The following is a 19,870-nucleotide window of genomic DNA, read 5'->3' as shown; positions in this document are numbered from 1 at the left end:
TGCTAATGGACACAGAATACTAAATATGCCATATTGTAGCCATTCATGGTTTGAGCTAGGAGATGGCCTCTCTTCCTGTTCTCTTGTCTTCTACAGTTAAAAACAGCAGTGAATAAATAAAGTGTTTAAACCACATTGATGCAGTCGTAATGCACATAACCTCAAATCATGCTTATAACCAGCCATGTTTAGATTGTAAGTTTCATTCAAACTACATGGTAAAATGAACCCATTTCAATTACGGTAAAAGCTAAGGCCAACAAGAGTTTTCCATCAAACCATCTGGCATTTAATGTAGACAGAAGTTTCCAAAGCAAGATTGCAGATAGTTTAAGCAACAGTTAGAAAGACCATGAAGCCCTCTACAATGGTGTAAACCAACTTTCTCTCCTCCTAGTCACTTCATTTACTAGAGGCTGGGACACTTGGAAATGTTATATACTTTTTGTACTTAGAATATTTATTATACAATAAATCCAAGTCTATTGCAGAAAAATTAGAAGTAGTAAAGAAAAAAGTTTCTTAAAACCCCATCACTCAGAGATAATCACTATTATTATATATAGCTGTATCTCCAAATTTTGTATGAATAAATATATTTTTATAAAAATTTGACCAACCATGTATGTTCCATAACTTATATTTTTCACTTGACATTTTTTGTGACTATTTTCAGTGACATTTAGTATAGATCTACATTAAGAACTGTGAATACAATATTCTTATATGGAGAACTCATGTACTTAACCAATTTACTGTTGCATATTTGTTTTGTTGGCTCTTTTTGCTTATAAATATGTATCTTGGAGAATATATATATATATATATATATATATATATATATATATATATATATATATATATATATATAATTGGGGAATTGGGGGAGGGGAAAGTGTTGGGAAATTGGGGAACTGTTGTTCTTCAGGCTTCGTTGTGGAGGGCGCTAGTCGCCATGTGGCTTCCTGTTGGCAGCTGGTGGCCTCAAAGCTCAAGGTGCTGTGTTACAATCTTAGTTGCGGGTGGGTGTAGCCACCATCCCATGTGAGAGTCAACCATCAGCCTTGTTGTTAAGAGTGCACACTCTATCCACTGAGCCATCTGGGCAGCAGCTCAGTTCAAGATGCCGAGTTCAGTCTTAGTTGCAGGTGGGCATAGCCCATCATCAAACAGACAATCTTGTTGTTACACCAGCTGAGCAATTCTGCCTGTTGGCAGCTCAGCGACAGCTTGGCTCGAGCACAGCATCACTGGCCCATGTGGGAATTGAACCAGCGGCCCTGTTGCTCAGAGCTTGCGCTCTTAAGCCAACTCTTAACCAACTGAGCCACTTGGCAAGCCCAGATATATATTTTTATACTAAGAAAATATGATGTGTGAAAATTCTGAGAACTGTAATCTTAGGATGTTTTAAATTCCCCTTCCTAATCTCCCAATTCGTGCTTTTTTTAAAGAAATGCCAAAACCAATTTATTTTGTCTTATTTTCTTTCTTTTTGTATACACAAGAGGAGTGCTACATTCTAAAAATCTTTCTTTAATAAATCTAAAATTAGAGTTTGCAATATTTATGACATTTTAATATGTATAACATATATATATAACATTAATACATAAAAAATAAAATTTACAAGTGATAAAAAGTATTGTGTTGGCAGGTTGTTTTCTTTTTTGGAGTGCTTTTTAAAATAAATTATATTTTTGGAGTTGATGAAATGGGTAACATTTCCCATCTTCTTAGCTTTTCCTTGATTCACATTTTTCATGACATTTGGTATTGCAATACTTTTATATATTTATACCTATTTTTATATGTATAGCATTTTATTCCTGAAAAATAAATCTAAATAAATCTGGCAAATATGGGTTCATATGTATCCATTTTCTCTATTTTTAGAACGTTGGAATATTTTACATTCAAATTTTAACCTTTTTCATCCTCCTCTCCCTCCCCTCCTCCTTCTTCTCTTCTTTCTCCTCTTCCTTTTTTTTCTTACTTTTCCTCTTCCTCTTCATCTTCTTCTTAAGAATAAACGCCATTCACCTGAGTCCTTAATATTATAATTAGCTAGCAGAAGACATAACATAGATGGGACTCAAGATTTCATTGTCTACTACAGCCAGCAAATAACAAAAATATATGTATAGGGCTTACTATGTAAAACAGTGAGTTATGATGGTGATGGTGGCAAATCTGAACATAAATGTTTTTCATTTTTTTAAGCTTCAACATTCTTTATTACCAATATTTTTCAAAAGTTAAGATACAGCCATTAAGTTCAGCATTTTAAGGAAAAAAAATAAAAAAAAATATTCACTAAGTAGCTTATATACCTCGTAAAGTTTAGTTTGTTTTGGATTCTTTAAAAAAAATAAAATAAGGGCCTGCCGAATGGCTCAGTTGGTTTTAAGATCACGAGATCTGAGCAACAGGGTCACCGGTTCGATTCCCACATGGACCAGTGAGCTACTCCTGAGCTGAACCACCGCTGAGCTGCCAACAGGTGGCAGGATGGCTCAGATGGCTCCTAACAACAAAGTTGCCAGTTTGACTCCCGCATGAGATGGTGGGCTATGCCCACCCACAACTGAGACTGAACACGGCATCCTGAACTGAGTGGCTATGAGCTGCCGACCAGCAGCCAGATGGCGACTGGACTTGGAGCTGAGCTAGCTGCGCCCTTCACAACTAAGATTGAAGGACAACAGTTTGGCTGCTCCCCTTCCCCAATTCCCCAACACTGTTCCTCTCCCCCAATTCCCCAATAAAATCTAAAACAAAAAATTAGGTTCAGAATTTTAGTTATCCTAATTACCATTCCAATGAAATACAATATCTATGTATGGATTCTAGATAAAGGATAAAATATTTCCAACTAGTAAACATAAGACCCACTAATTGGACTGTTTAGAATCAATCAGTTTTACTGGGTTTAGATAAGGAAGACTTCAATAAAGCTAACTATGTATTGAGTTCTATTAAACATGCAGTTTTTTTAAAAATCTGTTTTTGTGGTAAATTTCTAGATAAAGCATAAATGTAAAGCACAATATTATAAATATTTTTTTATTCATAGGTACTTGCTAGAAAACTAAAACACTTGTATTCTAACTATTAAAATTCTCACTTTTCAAAATAGTGAGTTTTCTAGAACATTTTCTTGAAAGTCAGCATTTGCCTTTAAACTGTTAAAATGTTAATTTCAATTAACAAAATTCTTACAGGTAAATCTTAAAGTTATTCCTTTCAGTTTCAATTATTTTTTACTTTCAACTATATATTCAACATAGAACCAGTTTCTAAATAGACATCTAATTCAAAAAACAGTTCCAATGAAAAACAAAACTAGGCAATCTAATACAAGTTGTATAATCTGAATGTGATTTATCAATATTCAGAATTAAATTTCTATAATAGTGAAAAACTTTCAGTCTCTTCTTAATATTCAACACCAGCAAGTTCCCATGAAACTTGAAAGTTAATAGAGAGGACCAAACAGATTCAAGCACTGTGTGACTTTTTCAAAAATGATGCACTCTTTTATCCTTGATGTAATCATCTTGAATAACAAACGTTTCACAGTCTATTCTCTGGATTACACAGACAAGATAACACCATTGTGTGCTTTGGTACACAGATCTTTTTTTGTGTGTGGGACTTTTCCAGAGGATGGAGAAGCCTCATCAACTCAGCATTCATTTGGTAACACTTACTTCATCCCCTGAATCAACTTCATTACAGTGGTAGTTAACAGCTGTATAAGCCAGAGGTATAACGTAACTCCTTTCTTCTCCAGCAGGCTGCTGTGGTGGCATCTGATAATTATATACAGGCAGCTGATATCCAGTGATGATCTGAACTGGTGAACTTGGATAAGGAGGATATGCCTGAACATACTGTGTTATAGGATTCATAATGGTTGCAAGTCGTATATAAGTTTCAGTGTTTCAATTACTCCAGACACCCTGAAACTGTGGTGGGTGAGGAGGATTAAAAACCAAAGAATGTGGCTGCATATGATAAGCACATAAATTTTGTTTCCTGATTGCAGGGCCCAGCTTCAGCTTTTTACCATGAAAATTTACCTGTGACTCTAATATGTTCTGCACATCTACGTCATTATAAATGGGAACAAATCTATAGCCTTTGGACACATCAGTTCAATCAGTGATTATCTTCACTACTTTTACTGAACTATATCTAGCAAAGAAATTTCCAGTTTTGGTTTCATCCATCCTAACATCAATTCCACCAACAAAAATAGTGTTTGGCATGATTTTGACTTCAGGTAAAACATAGCCTTTGCTGGTCATAGCTGATGAGGACTTGGTGCTGCCCTCTCTGGAGATGGTTGAGTTTTGACTCTAAGAATGTGCCTCAGACTTATCTTCTGAATTGCTGATTCAGTCCTCTGCTTCATCTAATCTGCTGTTGATTCCCTCTAATGTATTCTCTATTTCAGTTATTGTATTCTTTATTTCTAAATGGTTCTTTTTTATGTTTCAATCTCCAGTTTTATGTTTCCTATCTCTTTGTTGAAGTTCTCCCTGAGATCACTGAGCATCCTTATAACCAGTGTTTTGAACTCTACATCTGGTATATTTCTTGTCTGCATTTTATTTAGTTATTCTTCTGGAGCTTTATTCTTTCATTTGGGACATGTTTCTTTGTCTCCTCATTTTGGCTGCCTCCGTATCTGTGTTTCTATGTATTAGGAAGAGCTGCTATGTGTACTTATCTTAGTAGAGTGGTCTTATGTAGTAGGTGTCCTGTGGGGCCCAGTGGTGCAGTCTCCCTGGTCACCTGAGCCATGCACTCCAGGTATGTCTTTTTTGTGGATTATGTGTGCCCTCCTGTTGTAGTTGAGCCTTGGTTGCTGTTGGCACATCATTGGGGGTGGGGGGGATTGACCCTCAGGCTTATTGGTTATGAGGACTGACCATGACTATAATGAAGCAGCTGTTGTGTAGTGCTGAGTCTATCAAGCAGGATTCACTTTAGCGGGGCTCTGGTGCCTGCCAAGTCTGCCCTTCGGGTGTTTCATTTCATTTGTGGAGGTAATTGGGTGGTGGTCTGAAGCTTGCCACTGAGTGTGTTGGTTCTTGGGACTCTTGGGAGGGGGTCTGGTGTAGGTCAAGTTCAGCCATTCCCTGTGCCCTGCCTGGAGACACTTGGTAAGCTACAAAGTTATCTGCAGATGGTTTCCACTTGTGCTGAGCTTGGAGGTGACTGGGAGAGGCTAAGCTAGGAGCTGAGGCCAGCTTCAACTAGTGTTGGGCTTGGGGCTGCTTAGCAAGAGGTATAAGGTGTACCAAGGCCAGATGCTGCTTGTTTGGGGTTTGTGAGCCTTTAAGAGATTTTAGGAAAGCTCACAGCATGAGCCATTTGTATGGAAAAAGCCACTGGAAATGGCTTGGGTGGGCCCACAAGTTGGGTGGGCAGGAGTCTCAGGAGATCACCAAGGCAGGGTGAATTGTGTTAGCCGGTTTGATGAAGACTCAGATATGGCTCCCACCTGCACATTCAGGGTGGGTAAGAGGAAGGCTTAACAAAGGAATAATGGCATCTGCCAGCACCTCTGACTGGGAGAAAGCTGCCCCTCCAGTCTTTACCCTAAAGCCAGACAATTCAGTTCCTCCGGGTATGTCCCTAGTGTCTTTTGAGCTGCTGCCCCAGCACTGGAGCTGAGAGTGAATGAGTCTGTCAGTGAGTAAGTCCAGGCACAGGGTCTTTAGCAGCCCTCCATCTCACTCAGCAACAATCTCTGCTGGTTTTCACAGCCATAAATTGTGGGAACATCTCTTCCTGGCATTGGTACCCCAGACTGGGGATCCTAGTGTGGGGCTGAGACACCTCACTCCTCAGACCCACAGCCAAGATATCCCTTCCAATTTTTAACCACCACATGTGGGTGTAGGGCCAGACCATTCTGCATCTCTGCCCCTTCTACCAGTCTCCATGTGGCTTCTTCTGTATATCCTTAGTTATAGGACTTCTGTTCAACTAGGCTTCTGGCTATTCTCAATGTAGTTTAGTTGTAATTTTGATGTGGTCATAGGAGGAGGCAAGCACGGCAATTACTTACTCAGCCATCTTGACCAGAAGTCTTATATTCCAATTTGTGCTCCTCAAAAGGAATATTTTATTCACTTTACATGGCAGAATTTCTTATTTTCATGACAGACTTTTCTATGTTAGTAATAAGCATATTAATGGGAAAAGGCCACAGAAGTTGATGGCAATAGGTTATTATTATTATTTTTTGTCCATAATCTCTCTTGAACAGATTTTTTCTCAGTGACAAAAGATTTTCTCAGATATCTGGTGTGGCCATTGGTGACTAAGCCAGGGAATATACAAAGGCATTGAGAGGAGGTGCTTTTGGTCTGAAACTGTGACCTCACAGGTGCATCTGAAAGCATTTCTGTGTTGAGAATGAATCCATTTGACCAGATATTTTAGAAAGCTTTTGAGCAGCCAAAAGTGTAACTCAGATATAGCTTAGTTCTTTACAAAGCCAATATACAATACTCAAAAATTAGCCATTTTTAATTTAATATATGAAATTTGATTTCTCAAACATTGTAATGGGTGCTTTGTGCATTAGACATCTTTGTTTCTTCTTCATAAGCTCTAAATTTCTATTTCTACTCTACCAAATTCAGTCATTTCCCAAGAAGAAAACCCAAATAAAATGTACTGTTTCAATTTCAGAATCAAGTTACATTTCTGGTTTGAGTGATTATGCATAAGAAATACATTTTTGGTGACTGAAGATCTGTAATTTTTAGTGACTAACTATAAAGAAAATATTTACAAAGAGAAGTTTTAATCAGAGTCTATGTTGCTTATACATGCTGATATCCTCCAGAGTCCACTCTATGTGTGTTCTCATTTTATAATATAATATTGGCACTACCTACCTCAAGCACCTAATTTAGGAGCATTCCATGCACAAGAGGAGTTAGCCTGTGGCCAAAACTAGAATGAGGCCAACCTTCCCAACTGACCACTCACATGTGCATCTCTACTCACAGCTTGGATTTGTCTACATTAGATAGTTGAGTAGTGCCGACCCTGGTAAGTGGGGAGGTAGAATAAGAATCTCAGAGTATAGAAAAATATTTGGATACAGGAAGATCTAAATGGTATCCTATATTGAAAAACACTTTCCCTAGGTCTGTCCTGTTTTGTTATGCCACACTCACACTCAGGGAAAGTTTGACCAACCATTGTTGAACATTTGTTAGTTATGTTAAAATTAGTTACATATGTCTGTCTGACAATTCTGCTGGGTCACAGCAAGAAAGAGGAAAGCATAACTAAAACAAAAAACAAAACAAAACAAAAAGTCAGTGCTCTTGCAAAGGTCAGATTCCTTTTCAATCCTGATTTGGCAGTGCCCTGGTGAACATCTGGTGTCATGGTTAGGTTGGCTATGGGAATCTCTGGGTCCACAGGGGCATAGCTGTTAGGAGTTTCATCAGGAGGGGGAGTTTCAATGAAAGGCGGAGCTTCATCAGGTCAGGTCAGTATCTGAGCAGCCCTTGCAGCAGAAAGCCACTGGTTACATTGTTGATGATGATGGCCTCACCTCTTAGCTTGGTAGGTAAGCAGCAGCTTGTGTGAAAGAGAAGATCAGAATATGTTTGATGTCTAATCTGGGTACGTGTGCTTGGAGGAAGGAAGCTATCTCAATGTAGGTAGTGTCACAAGTCCCTGAACATAGGGCTCCAGTGTTAAGCACATGTTGAATCCATCAGTGGCAGAGACCCACCATGGGGGAAATCCCAGCTAACTATGTGACTGGAGGCTACAGCCCCTATAATTTGGTGGGTTAACATCATCCTAGAATTTGCTACTAGGATAAAGAACACCAGTTTTGTAACTGGTACACAACACCACATTGGCCTAAGAAAGGAAGTAGTTTAGGGCTGAAAGAGGCAAGAAGTAGCAACTAGGTAAAAGCATGGGTGAAAGAATTTAAAACTGACAAGTAATCCAGGCAGTGCTCCTGAGATACGTAATGACCTAGAGTACCAAACCCAATCAGGACCTGCTGTATCTCTACTCAGGCCCGATGACAATTCTGGACATGGAAAATCTCCTGAAGTCTCCAGGGAAGGAGCCTTATGCCCAGGTGACCACCTGCTAGAATGAAGGCCTCAGGCTATTCTGGAAATCAGTCCAGGAAGGTCCACATGAAGAATTGGGGTAAAAGCATACCCACAGGGGCTTAAGAGGCCAAAATCAAGGATGCCACTCAGGTTGAGAGCAGATCTTGCTCTAGCATAGTTGCAGCAGTAAAAAAGGAATGCTACTACATAGTCAGAATGGACTGAATACAGCCTGGAGGAAGTCTCTGGAAGGGCACGCCCCAGTGAGCCACATGTCTGAGGATGAGAGGCAAAGTAGAGCCCAGTGGTAGTGGAGATGGAGGGGTTAAAGAAAGATCCATTTTTGACAATGAAAAGTAAGGGTAATCTGCCATTTGACTTTTCCCCTATATCAGTGGTTATACCTCAGCGGGGATGGTAGACTCACCCAAGGGCATTTTGGAAATTTTAGGGGGCTTTTTTTCTCTTGTCACAGTGATTAGAAAACACTGTGGACATTCAGTGAGAAGGGTCAGGGATACAAGTTATCCTTCAATCAAATAATTGTCCCACATCCTGCATGACTTCCAAATTGTCCTTCTAGATATTTACATGGATGAAAAGATCTACCTAGAGCCCAACTTCTTTTATATTAACACAAAATGTTTCTGTAAAGTTTTAATAATATTGAATCTTCCAGTAATAACTAAATTGAGAGAATATTGCATTTAGTCTGATTAGAATGATTCTATCAGCTGTTCACCATCCCAGAAAACCACATCACTGACAACAATGTTGCTCATGATATTTAGGTTACCTACAAACACACTTTGATTGTCACAGTCTGTGGCTACCACACTCATGAAGATTCTACACATGGTTGCAAACATCTGGATGCTTAAGTATGTCTCATGGTGCAGCATATCTGAGTCATTATGAATGAAAAACAATTAAATTAAAAACAAACATATAATAAAGTCAAAAGGTAGTTCTGAGAAAAAATTAATAAATCAATAAATTCCTAGTAAAACTGATGATAAAAATAGAGAAAAGACTCAAATTGCCAATATCAGAAATGAAAAAAAGGGGATGTCATTAGACATATGTAGGCATTAAGAAAGTAATAAGAGGCTATTATTTAGAACATTACACCAAGAAACTTGAAATTGCATTTTTTTTAAAAGTCCAATTTTTAGAAAAACTCAAATTAACAAAGTGTCACATGAAGGAAAAAAGTGTAACTAGTTCTATATCTATTAAAGAATATAAATTTGAAATTAAAACCCTTCCTACAATATGAAATAACCTACATTTTACTCAAGGTCTTCCAGAGACTAGAGGAGAGGAAAACCATTCCAGCTTCTGCAATGAATCCACCATTTCCTTGACCTGCACAACCAACAAGGACATTATTTATTTTATTTTCTAAAAAGGAAAATTAAAAACTAAGCTCTCTCTTCAAGTTAGGTAAAAATTAGAAACAAAATAATTGCAAACATAATCAAGCACTATATAAAAAGGGTAATATATCACAACCAAGGTGAAGTTATTCTGAGAATATAATGTTGGGTTAACATTTGATAGTCAAGCAATGTGATTTAGCAATTAACAGAAAAAAAGAGAGAATAATAATATGGTCAACTTAAAAAAGGCAGAAAAAGCATTTGGTAAAATTCAATTTGTACCCATTTATGATAATGATTTACAGTACACTAGGAATATAAAAGTCTTCTTTATCTGATAATGAGCATCTGGAAAAAAATCCAAGTAATGCAAACACAAACAAACAGAGATTCTTATCAAATTTAGAGGTGAAATATTGAAAGCTTTTATCATGAGATTTGGAATGAGACGTGGATGCCTGCTGTCACCACTTACTATATAGGGCAGGCATCACAAAACCAAATGCCTCCAAGGTTCATGAGAAAAGGGGTGTGGGGTCTATGGAATTTGAGAAAGAATCTTCTGCCAAAAGTCATTCAAATTCAATTACAAACAAAACCAAACAAAAACAAGACAAAACAAAACAAAAATCACTGGTTTGGCCAAACAAAATATCTGCAGGCCAGATTTAGTCTGCAGTCTGCAAATTGGTGAACTTGGTTAAGGTTATTTTAGGCCCAGCTGATAGGATTCTGAAGTTCACATCTTAAGTGAAAACAGTAATCAAGTATATTACTACTGGAAGGAAACCTTGTGTTTTAATGCATGTCAAAGCGTTAAGCTAAACTTGGTGTTATTTGGAGGACAGAGCTGAAAAGGCGAGTCATGTAAGAGACAGAAAGAATAAAAAATACTAGGGATATGATATTGGAAAGGAAGACTTAGATGGTAGGCCTTCAGGAATAGTGATAGAACAGCAAAACCACTTGTTTATGAATTATTCCAAGAAATTCTCAGGGTACTTGTGCATGAATTTGTCATATTGTACAAATGTGAAAGAAAGACATAAAAATGCATTAGTGAGTTGACTGTTTTCATTTGTTAAATTCTTTCCTATGTTTTGCCATTGAAAGTGCTTTGCATATAATTGCCACTGTCAAGTCTTTGAATTTCATAGTATTCTTCCTGATACTTGCTGTCTTAGGTGCCTGCAATGAATAAGAATGGTCCCCTATGCCCCTAGGCTGATATCAGCATGCTCCTGGTCCCAGAGTTGCAAACAGGGGAAGGCAGAAGGAAGGCAGGCCAGTTTTGCTCAGGAAGAGCCACCTTTTGGGTGGTCCATTGTGCACATGTGTTAACTAGCTTGATCCAGAACTGCCTCCTTCATTTCTGCATTTCTTCGTGGAATCTTTGGTGCAGTACTTTCTGAATCTAATTTGACTTTTACTTTTGTGTTTCCTTGGAAAACCTTCTCTCAGCTTTGCAAAGTGGATGAGCTCTTTGCCTGCTTCCCCGAATGAAGTGGAAACTTTAGCAGACAGCCAAACGCCTAAAGCTGATCCCCTTCTGGTGCCTTTGCCAGTTGGGGTGGGTTTCCCATATCAGTCAGTTAGGCAGCTCCAAGAGCTCACTCAAAGTCCCCAAAGGAAATCTCATTCCAGAAGCAAGAGCTGCATCAGGGTAGCCTGACAGAAGTGACCTCTCATGCAGTGATCTGTCTGGGCTGTCACCCACGTGCCCAATGCCAGGCCTGGCACCCGGATGTGCCTGTTTTCAGAAATACCACGGTTTGGGGGCTCTTGGCTGTTTGTATTTATGATCACAGCTCTGTGTTTTAGATGATGTGACTACAATTCTTTAAGTTATCTTCCAGCTTTTTTCCTTTCAGATAACTGAGGACACTGAGCACCACCAAGAGGCTAGGGTTTCAAGAACAATGCCTGGCAGTGCCATTTTGTTTAGAGTTTGTGACACATAAAATAAGCTAATTTTAAGAAACTTATCACATTCATTATTTAAACTGGGTTGCAGAAACTGTGCCTCAGCATCAGAGTTCGTATGCATGACTCAAAACTGCAGCTGGTCGTTACTGCTTGCTGTGAATGGTGTCCTAAGGGTGACACTTAATAAATCAATAACTTCAGCTATATAGCTTCATTCACCTCACAGTTCACTATTCAGCTGTTTTCTCTTTGCCCCCCCCCCCCCCTGCTTGATTTAATGACTGGGCTTTGTTCCCTTTCTCAAGGCTACAAATACTTCACTAATCCAGTTGATTAGCAGAGCACTAACAACAACAACAAAAAAGTAATTCCTTAGTTCTTAGGCATCCAGGTGCGGGGAATCCATTTCGAAACTCCCTTGTAGTTTTCACTGGTGACCCATAAAGCCCCCAGCTGTGATGGCCAAGTCCGGAGATAATATCTTCAACCAGACCAGCCCCTGGGAAGTGATGTCAGCCCTCAGGCCTGCCTGCCTGACTCCCCCTTTCCTTTGTTGTTCTTCTTGTGTATCTGTAAAACCTTCTGACTGGTCTAGAAATGGGGAGATGGCCTTTGGACACGAGTCCATCGTCCTCCAAGAATGCCAGTACTCTAAATAAACCTGCTTTTCTTTCCTTGTCTCTCAATTTTTAACCCTTTCAAGCAGCAGGAAGCTGGACCTTAGCACAGTCACAGTGCCATTTATGTCAGACCACACTTATTGGAGTGTGCCTTCAAATATAGCTTTGGTTAAGATGAAATATTGAATTATTGTTGACAAAATTTAAATTTCTCTTTTTTCCCCCTGAGTCTGTGTTGTTTATTCATTTTTTAAAAATTTCACTCAGCACAATACTCTCTAGGTCCATCTATGTTGTTGCAAATCGCAAGATTTCTTTTTTTATTGCTGAGTAATATTCCATTTATACTTTTATTTACCACCTCTTCTTTATCCATTCATCTATTGATGGAGGCTTATGTTGCTTCGTATCTTGGCTATTGTAAATAGTGCTGCAATGAACATAGGGGTGCATATGTCTTTTCAAATTAGTGTTTTTGTTTTCTTTGGATAAACACCCAGAAGTAGTATTGCTGGGTTGTATGGCAATTCTCGTCTTAATTTTTTGAGGAAACTTCATACTGTTTTCCATAGTGGTTGCACCGATTTACAATCCCATGTTAACAGTTCATGAGGGTTCCTTTTCTCCACATCTTTGCCAGCATATATTTGTTGATTTTTTGTTAATAACCATTCTGACAGGTGTGAGGTGATATCTCATTGTGAATTTTATTTGCATTTCCCTGATGATTATTGAAGTTGAGCACTTTTTTATATGTCTGTTGACCATCTGTATGTTCTCTTTGGAGAAATGTCTATTCAGGTTCTCTGCTTATTTTTTAATTGGATTGTTTGTTTACTTGATGTTATGTTGTGTGAATTTCTTATACATTTTGGATATTAACCCCTTATCAGATATATTATTTGTAAATATCTTCTCCCATTCAGTAGGTTGTCTTTTCATTTTCTTGATGGTTCCCTTTGCTGTGCAAAAACTTTAGTTTGACATGGTCCCATTTGTTTATTTTTGCTTTTGTTGCCTTTGACCTGAATAATATTCCAAGAAGATAATGCTAAGGCCAGTGTCAAAGAGTTTACTGTCGACTTCCAGTAAGATGGTGGAATAGACAGATGCTGTGCCAACTGCCTCCCAGGATTACACAAAAATTACAAATGATTTATACAACATTAACTTTGGAAGTCCCCTGAACACTAGATGAACACCAAATGAAGTATTTAAAGAAGAGGCCACATTGAGTCTAGTAGGAGGGGCAGAGATGAGAGAGGCGAACCCTAGGAGGGACGCTTCAGTGATGGAGAGGCTTCTCTTTTGGGGGGAGGGACCCTCTGACACCATGCTGAGCTCCCCAGCCCAGTTACTTTGCTGGGAAGAGGAATTCCACAATAGCTGGCAGTAGAAATTAGTGAGGACTCTCCTTGCTCAACTCGGTGTGGTGGAGGGCAGCTAGAGAACAAGTTGCCCTCCTGTGGAGCTGACACACTGACTCACTCGCTGGTAAGCACTCACCCTGTCCCTGGCGGAGGGAGTGGCTACGTGAGCAGGGGCCCAGGGCACTGCGGGGAAGGACTGAACTGAGCACCTTTGGTGCAGGAACTGGAAGTTTGTGACCATTGTTCACCCTGCTTGGAGCTTGCACATGAGTATTGCACAGGAGGGCACCATTTTTCAGGGTTGGGCCCTCACACAGAGGGTCAGGTCCGGGACTGAATTGGTCTGGTGGAATTGGCGCAGGTGTGCGCATGTGCACATGCATGCACCCTTGGGTACCCGCTCTCCGCACTGCTTGTGCTGCTAGCCAGGTAGCACCTGGCAGGCTTGCTTCAGTTCCAACCGGCTGCTCATTGAGACGCGGGTGCATGTGAGCTGCTTTGGGTCCCCACTCTCTGCACTGTGTGTGCAGAGTTGCCAGGTGGCGATTGGCTATTGGGCTGCACTGCCTGATATGTGAGCAGCTGATTGGGACAGGCTGAGACTGGGAGTTTTCCTGAGAGTGTTAGGCTGGAAGCTGTGGGCCTATGTGATCTGGCTGGGGCATTCATGGAGCATTTGTGTGGGCTGGTTGCTGGTGCACGAGTGCATGCTGCTCTGATTTGGTGGGAGTCACTGACCACAACCCGTGGTGCCTTGAGGACCTGCCCTGCCTACCTAGAGCTGCATTGCCGGGTCACCCTGAGACCCTGGTGCCTGGCCCCCACCTCCGCAGTCCACAAAGAGTTTTTGCAGCAGTGGACAGCCCATAGCAACCTGTGAAGAATTTTGGTGGTGAGCACGGACCCAGAGCACACTGCAGCTAATTGTGGGAAGCTCACTGCACGCTTGAGAGGGAGGCCGGTGCATGACGCGTTGGGCACTTCCCCCCAACACAGCTGTTGCTGAGTCACCCAGAGGCTCTCTATTGCTGAACAAGTGGTCTGCAGATTAAAGCAGGCAAAGATTCTTTTCTTTTTCTCTTTTTTTTCCCCCTCTCCTTTTTCCTTTTTCCCATTTTTCTTATTTATTTATTTTTTATCATTCTGTTTTCTTTTCTTTCTCTTTCATCTTTTTATTCCTTTTTCTTCTTTTCTTTCATCTATTTTCTTTTTGTTGTTTTCTCAGGCCTATTTATCTGGTTATTGCTTTGGTCACTATTTTTCTGTCTTGTTCTCCTGTTTTTATGTTTGTATTCTTGTCTCTTTTATATATTTTTGTTTCTCCTGTCTGATCATTGCTTATCATGTTTGTGAGGGTGTATTTGTTTTTTGGTGTTGTTGGGTTGCCTTGCTTTGTTTCTGTGGATGTGGACCTAGCACTGGTCCAGTAGCTGAGATTACACTAAATTTGTAGAAACCATTGACCACAGCCTTTACGCACCTATGACACCACCTCATCCACCTACAGCTGCATTGCCAGGTGCAATCGGGGTACCAGGGTGACTGGCCCCACTCCCACAAACTGTGGAAAAGGGTTTTTAGAACAGAAGGTGGTCCGCAGAGCCCTCCGGTAATCTTTGTGGTATTCAGTGACCACAAACCTGCACCACAGCCACACAGGAGCAGCTTTTGTAAATCTGTGAGCATGAGGTAGAGGCTGGCTATAGTGCCGTTGGGACGCTATACAAGGGGGTCACAGCCAAGTATTGGTGTAAAACCTGAATCTGCATTAACATCTTAAAAACTACCAATCACGTCACATAATTCACTTGAACTCCATTCTGTCAACCTAGGGCCACATCACAGAGGGCACTCTCAATACCAGGTCAAACAGCAAGACACACCCCCCTAAAGAGCCTCTTTCAATAGGTGGGCCTTACCAGCATCTGACAGGTGACAACAGGCCTAGTGGGCCCCGAGCCTTTTCCTAAACTGCCTCAGGACCAATATTGGTGGCAGCCAGTCTCAGTTAACACAGGGACCACCCCCACATGACCCCAGGTCTAACACAGGTGACAGCCAACTGTGTACAGCCTACCAGGTAGCAACAGGCCGGTAACAGACAGGGCTGAAATGGCACTGAGTGGGAGCCCCGCCAAAGAGACACCAGAACCAATGCACCCAGAGGCCAGTGTTAGACAAAACCAGAGTACTACCTGGTTGAACCTACAAGTGGCACCCTCAAAGGACATTTTCCACAGGCACAAGAGCCCAGAGTGACCAAGCCTCCTCTGAGGGGGTCAACCTCCACATAGCATCTCATATACTGTGAACAGAGCTAATTCTCCCAGCTAATCAGTCTGAGGGTCAAACCCACCCTATGAGAAGCCAAAAGCAATTAAAGAGCAATTTCAACAGCAACACCTCTGGAACACAGGGAACAGGAAAATAGGGAGACTGTGCAATCCAAATATAAAGGACACATACTACAAGACCACCCAGCAATGACTGCTTCCATATAAATTTTAGGGTTAGTTGTTCTAGTTCTGAGAAAAACACCATTGATATTTTAATAGGGGTTGCATTGAATCTGTATATTGTTTTGGGTAGTAAGGGCATTTTAACAGTATTAATCCTTCTAATCCATGAGCATGGTATATCCTTTCATTTATTTGTGTCCTATTCAATTGTTTTCTTCAATGTCTTAAACTTTTCAAAGTATAGATCTTTCTCCTTAAATTTATTTCAAGGCATTTCATGCTTTTTTATGAAAATGTGAGTGGGATTTCCTAAATTTCTCTTTCTGTTTGTTCATTATTAGTGTATAGAACCACAACAAATTTATGTATATTATTTTGTGTCCTACAGCTTTACTGAATTCGTTTAGTAGTTCTAATAGTTTTTTGATGGAGTCTTTAGGGTTTTCTCTATATAGTATAATGTCATCTGCAAATACAGACAATTTTGCTTCTTCCTTTCCAATTTATATGGCTTTTATTTCTTTTTTTTTTGTCTGATTGCTGTGGCTAGGACTTTTAATGCTATGTTGAATAAAAGTGGTGAGAGTGGGCATTCTCGCCTTGTGACAAAATTTAAATTTCTTTACAGAGGGGCAAATATAAGCTCAGATTAGGGAGAGAAGAGATAGATCTGAACTTGGGGAAATTAGAGTCATTACACTGGACTCTCATGGACAGTGACCCTAATTTACTTGTTAATTGACATACCCTCATACCCTGCACCTATACAGAACATAACTGGCAGGCACTTAGTAAATGGCTGTTGAATGAAGTTCATCTTTAGAATTATTGTATCTCTTTAAGAGTACTCGCGGGGGAGAGGGCGGGGAGAGGCCAGCCGAATGGCGCATTGGTTAAGAGCTGGCTTGGGATGCCAGAGGGCCTCGGTTCAGATCCCACATATGAGGGCCAGTGACACTGCCCTCCACAGCTAAGATGCTGAACAACAGCTCAACCTGGAGCTGGGCTGCTGTGAGTCGCTGGCGACGGCATAGGCTGCAGCCCCTGTGGCAGTGGGTTGCCATGGGCTACTGTGTGTAGCCAGCAGCCAGCGTGAGTGGCCGTCCAGAAGCCAGTGACTGATGTGCCTCGCCCAGGAAGAGCGCAATGATGGTGCCAACTTGGGCCAGTGAAGCAACGTCCTCCACAACTAGACTGAAGAACAAAAGGACAGCAACTTGTCTGTTCCTCTTCCCTGGTTACCCAATAAAAATGTTTAAAAAAAAAAAAGAGTACTCTGGGGGATAGAAGTGGCCCATAATATGAGCCAAATAATTATGGGCCACATCTTTAAAATTCACATATATTAAGTACTTCATTAATAGAGAAACAGCAACTTGAAAAATACTACTGGTTTTAAATCACATGTTTGAAAAAAACATGTACTGTAGTTTCCAATGGCCTGTACACATCTGGAAGTGTGAACAACTAAAAAGGAGACAAACTTCACTAGTGAAGACAACCCTAGCATCTTTTAAGATCAAGGCAGATATATTGGCAAGACTGGTGATGTTAGAAGCATGGCAAATACTTTCTAAGCAACAGATGTTTGTTACAGCTCCATTAAGAGAACAATTACTTTGCAGTGGGAAATGTTCATCAGCATAGCACCACTTTGGGGAAACTCCCTTCCACACTTTTTGTCTATGTGATTCAGATAGGGCTGGTTCCAGCCCCAGTCACCCAGGTCTTGAAGACTGGAGTCAATTCAAAGACTTTTACTGATGCTATCAGAATAAGGGTACATTTGTTGTGCTGGAGTTGTGAAGATGGTAGAATGAAGACTTGAGTTACTTGTGTCTATCTTTACCACCAGGTAGAAAGAATCTTTCAGAGAATAAAGATAATGCAAAGAAACTCAGAAATAAGAGATGAATACAGATACTTTTCAGGTAATACTGTGAAAGTGGCTGGACCCAGCTACACCTGAAGATAATCTCTATACTTTCCACTTAGTAGAGAATTTTTTAAAAATCCTTTTTCCCCCAGGATATTTCTCTCTATTGCTTTTCCTCTGTTCTCATCAGCAAGGTAAAGTTTCCTTTTAAAAAAAATCATGTCAAAAAGCTTTTAAAAATACTTTACTGATAAATGATTCATGTCTCCATTATGTGCCCCTAATGCTGTAGTTTAAAAGTATATTTTCCTAGTAGAAAATTATTTGAGACCTTATCATCTCAATACAGTCTTTTAAAAAATCTCACACAGCTCAGAATACTTAATGCAAACTAGTTAAATGGAAGCCTGGTCTTCCTCTTCTGAGAAGGCAGAAAAGCCATCTGGAAGAATAAAAAGATTAACCTGCATGTAAAAACATAGTTTTTCTGAATTAAAAGTAATCACACAGGCACTAAAAACTTCATTTGCCTTGTAGTCAGCCCGTGTGTTTTTAGACCCCCCACACAGAAGGGCAGGGGCTCAATTTTGTCAAGGCGCTATAACATTATTTATATTAACAACAGTTACAAATAAGCACATATAAATCAGAGCATATGTTAGAAGGTACTTTTCAAATATAAAAAACCTGGATACAGGCTGTTGAGAGGAAGAATTACAAAATCAAAACAATGGCGTTTTAAAATACGTTATGAGAGTCTTAGCATTATTATAACTCATTAAGCAATTACTGCATGCATTATCTGACTTTTCCTCAAAATAACCCTATAATTTCCACTTAAGACAAAGGAAACTGAAGCTCACAGTGGTTAAATAATTTGCCTAATGTTACACAGCTAATATGTGCTGATGATGGAATTTCGACTGGCTGTAAACACCAACTCTTAAGTTTCTTTTGGAGGAAGCAACATAGCAGTGGGTAAGGATTTGTACAGGGTTGAGTTTGGATAAACAATGTTTTTTTAGTGATATTCTTATAGATAAAAATAATAGACAAGAAGAATTGTACTCTGCAGTATTTTACAGAAATTACTCATGTGAAGAATTGTAAAGTCTGAAATTCTTTTATTCTGGGTACTCTAGCATAAGTTTCTCTAAGTGACAGAGCTTAATTGTGTGCAAAGGGTAGAATGCTTACATATCTTGTGGTAAAATAAATTCTTCTGTTCCCTTCATTCCTTCCTATGTGAAAACATTGAATGTTGTCCTAATATTCCCTAAAAGAGTGTCCATCATGTTTGACACTGTCAGCTACTCTAATACTTTGATGATGCTCTGTGATAACTTCACAATCTTCTGTTTCTCTTCTGTGCTTCTGTTTCTTCTGCCTTCTCTGTGTCTCTGTGGGCTGCTCCATCCATCTCTCAAATGTTCATGTCACATTCACTTCCTGAAAATCTCCTATCTTGGGATCTCATATCTTATCTACCTAGTAGCTCAAGCCAGAAAATAAAAGTGCTGTTAGTTATACATCATTAATACTTCCATATATTAGGTTGGTGCAAATGTAATTGCAGTTTCGGACTGTGAATTTTAAATCATTACAACTAGGCTCAAATACATCTTTATTAATCAAAATAGGGACTATTGCAACCAACACATTTTTGCCAATGAGAAATAAGTTTATTCCTGTTGCATAAAAATCCATGCTTTGGGATTTGACGAACTCTTGGAAGGCATTTTCTGCATCCTGCTGGTTGTGGAAGTGTTTTCCCTGCAAAAACCTGTTGAGATGCTTGAAGAAGTGGTAGTCGGTTAGCGAGAGGTCAGGTGAATATGGTGGATGAGGCAAGACTTCGTAGCCCAATTCATTCAACTTTTGAAGCATTGGTTGTATGGAGGGTGGTGGGGCATTGTCGTGGAGAAGAATTGGGCCCTTTCTGTTGACCAATGCCGGCTACAGGCATTGCAGTTTTCCATGCATCTCATCGATTTGCTGAGCATACTTCTCAGATGTAATGGTTTCGCTGAGATTCAGAAAGCTATAGTGGATCAGACCAGCAGCAGACCACCAAACAGTGACCATGACCTTTATTTTGGTGCAAGTTTGGCTTTGGGAAG

At 40.0% G+C, this 19,870-nt stretch overlaps 1 pseudogene; it reads right to left on the bottom strand.

The window, feature by feature from the left end:
• Positions 1 to 3,311: 3,311 nt before the first annotated feature.
• The window catches only part of LOC109375606 (deleted in azoospermia-like pseudogene), a 94,900-nt pseudogene continuing 78,341 nt past the window's right edge, over positions 3,312 to 19,870 (bottom strand).

Source organism: Hipposideros armiger, unplaced genomic scaffold (genome assembly GCF_001890085.2).
Source record: "Hipposideros armiger isolate ML-2016 unplaced genomic scaffold, ASM189008v1 scaffold_981, whole genome shotgun sequence".
NCBI classification, from domain to species: domain Eukaryota; kingdom Metazoa; phylum Chordata; class Mammalia; order Chiroptera; family Hipposideridae; genus Hipposideros; species Hipposideros armiger.
Note: the sequence above shows the minus strand (reverse complement) of the source record. Positions and strands in the feature narration are given on the sequence as shown.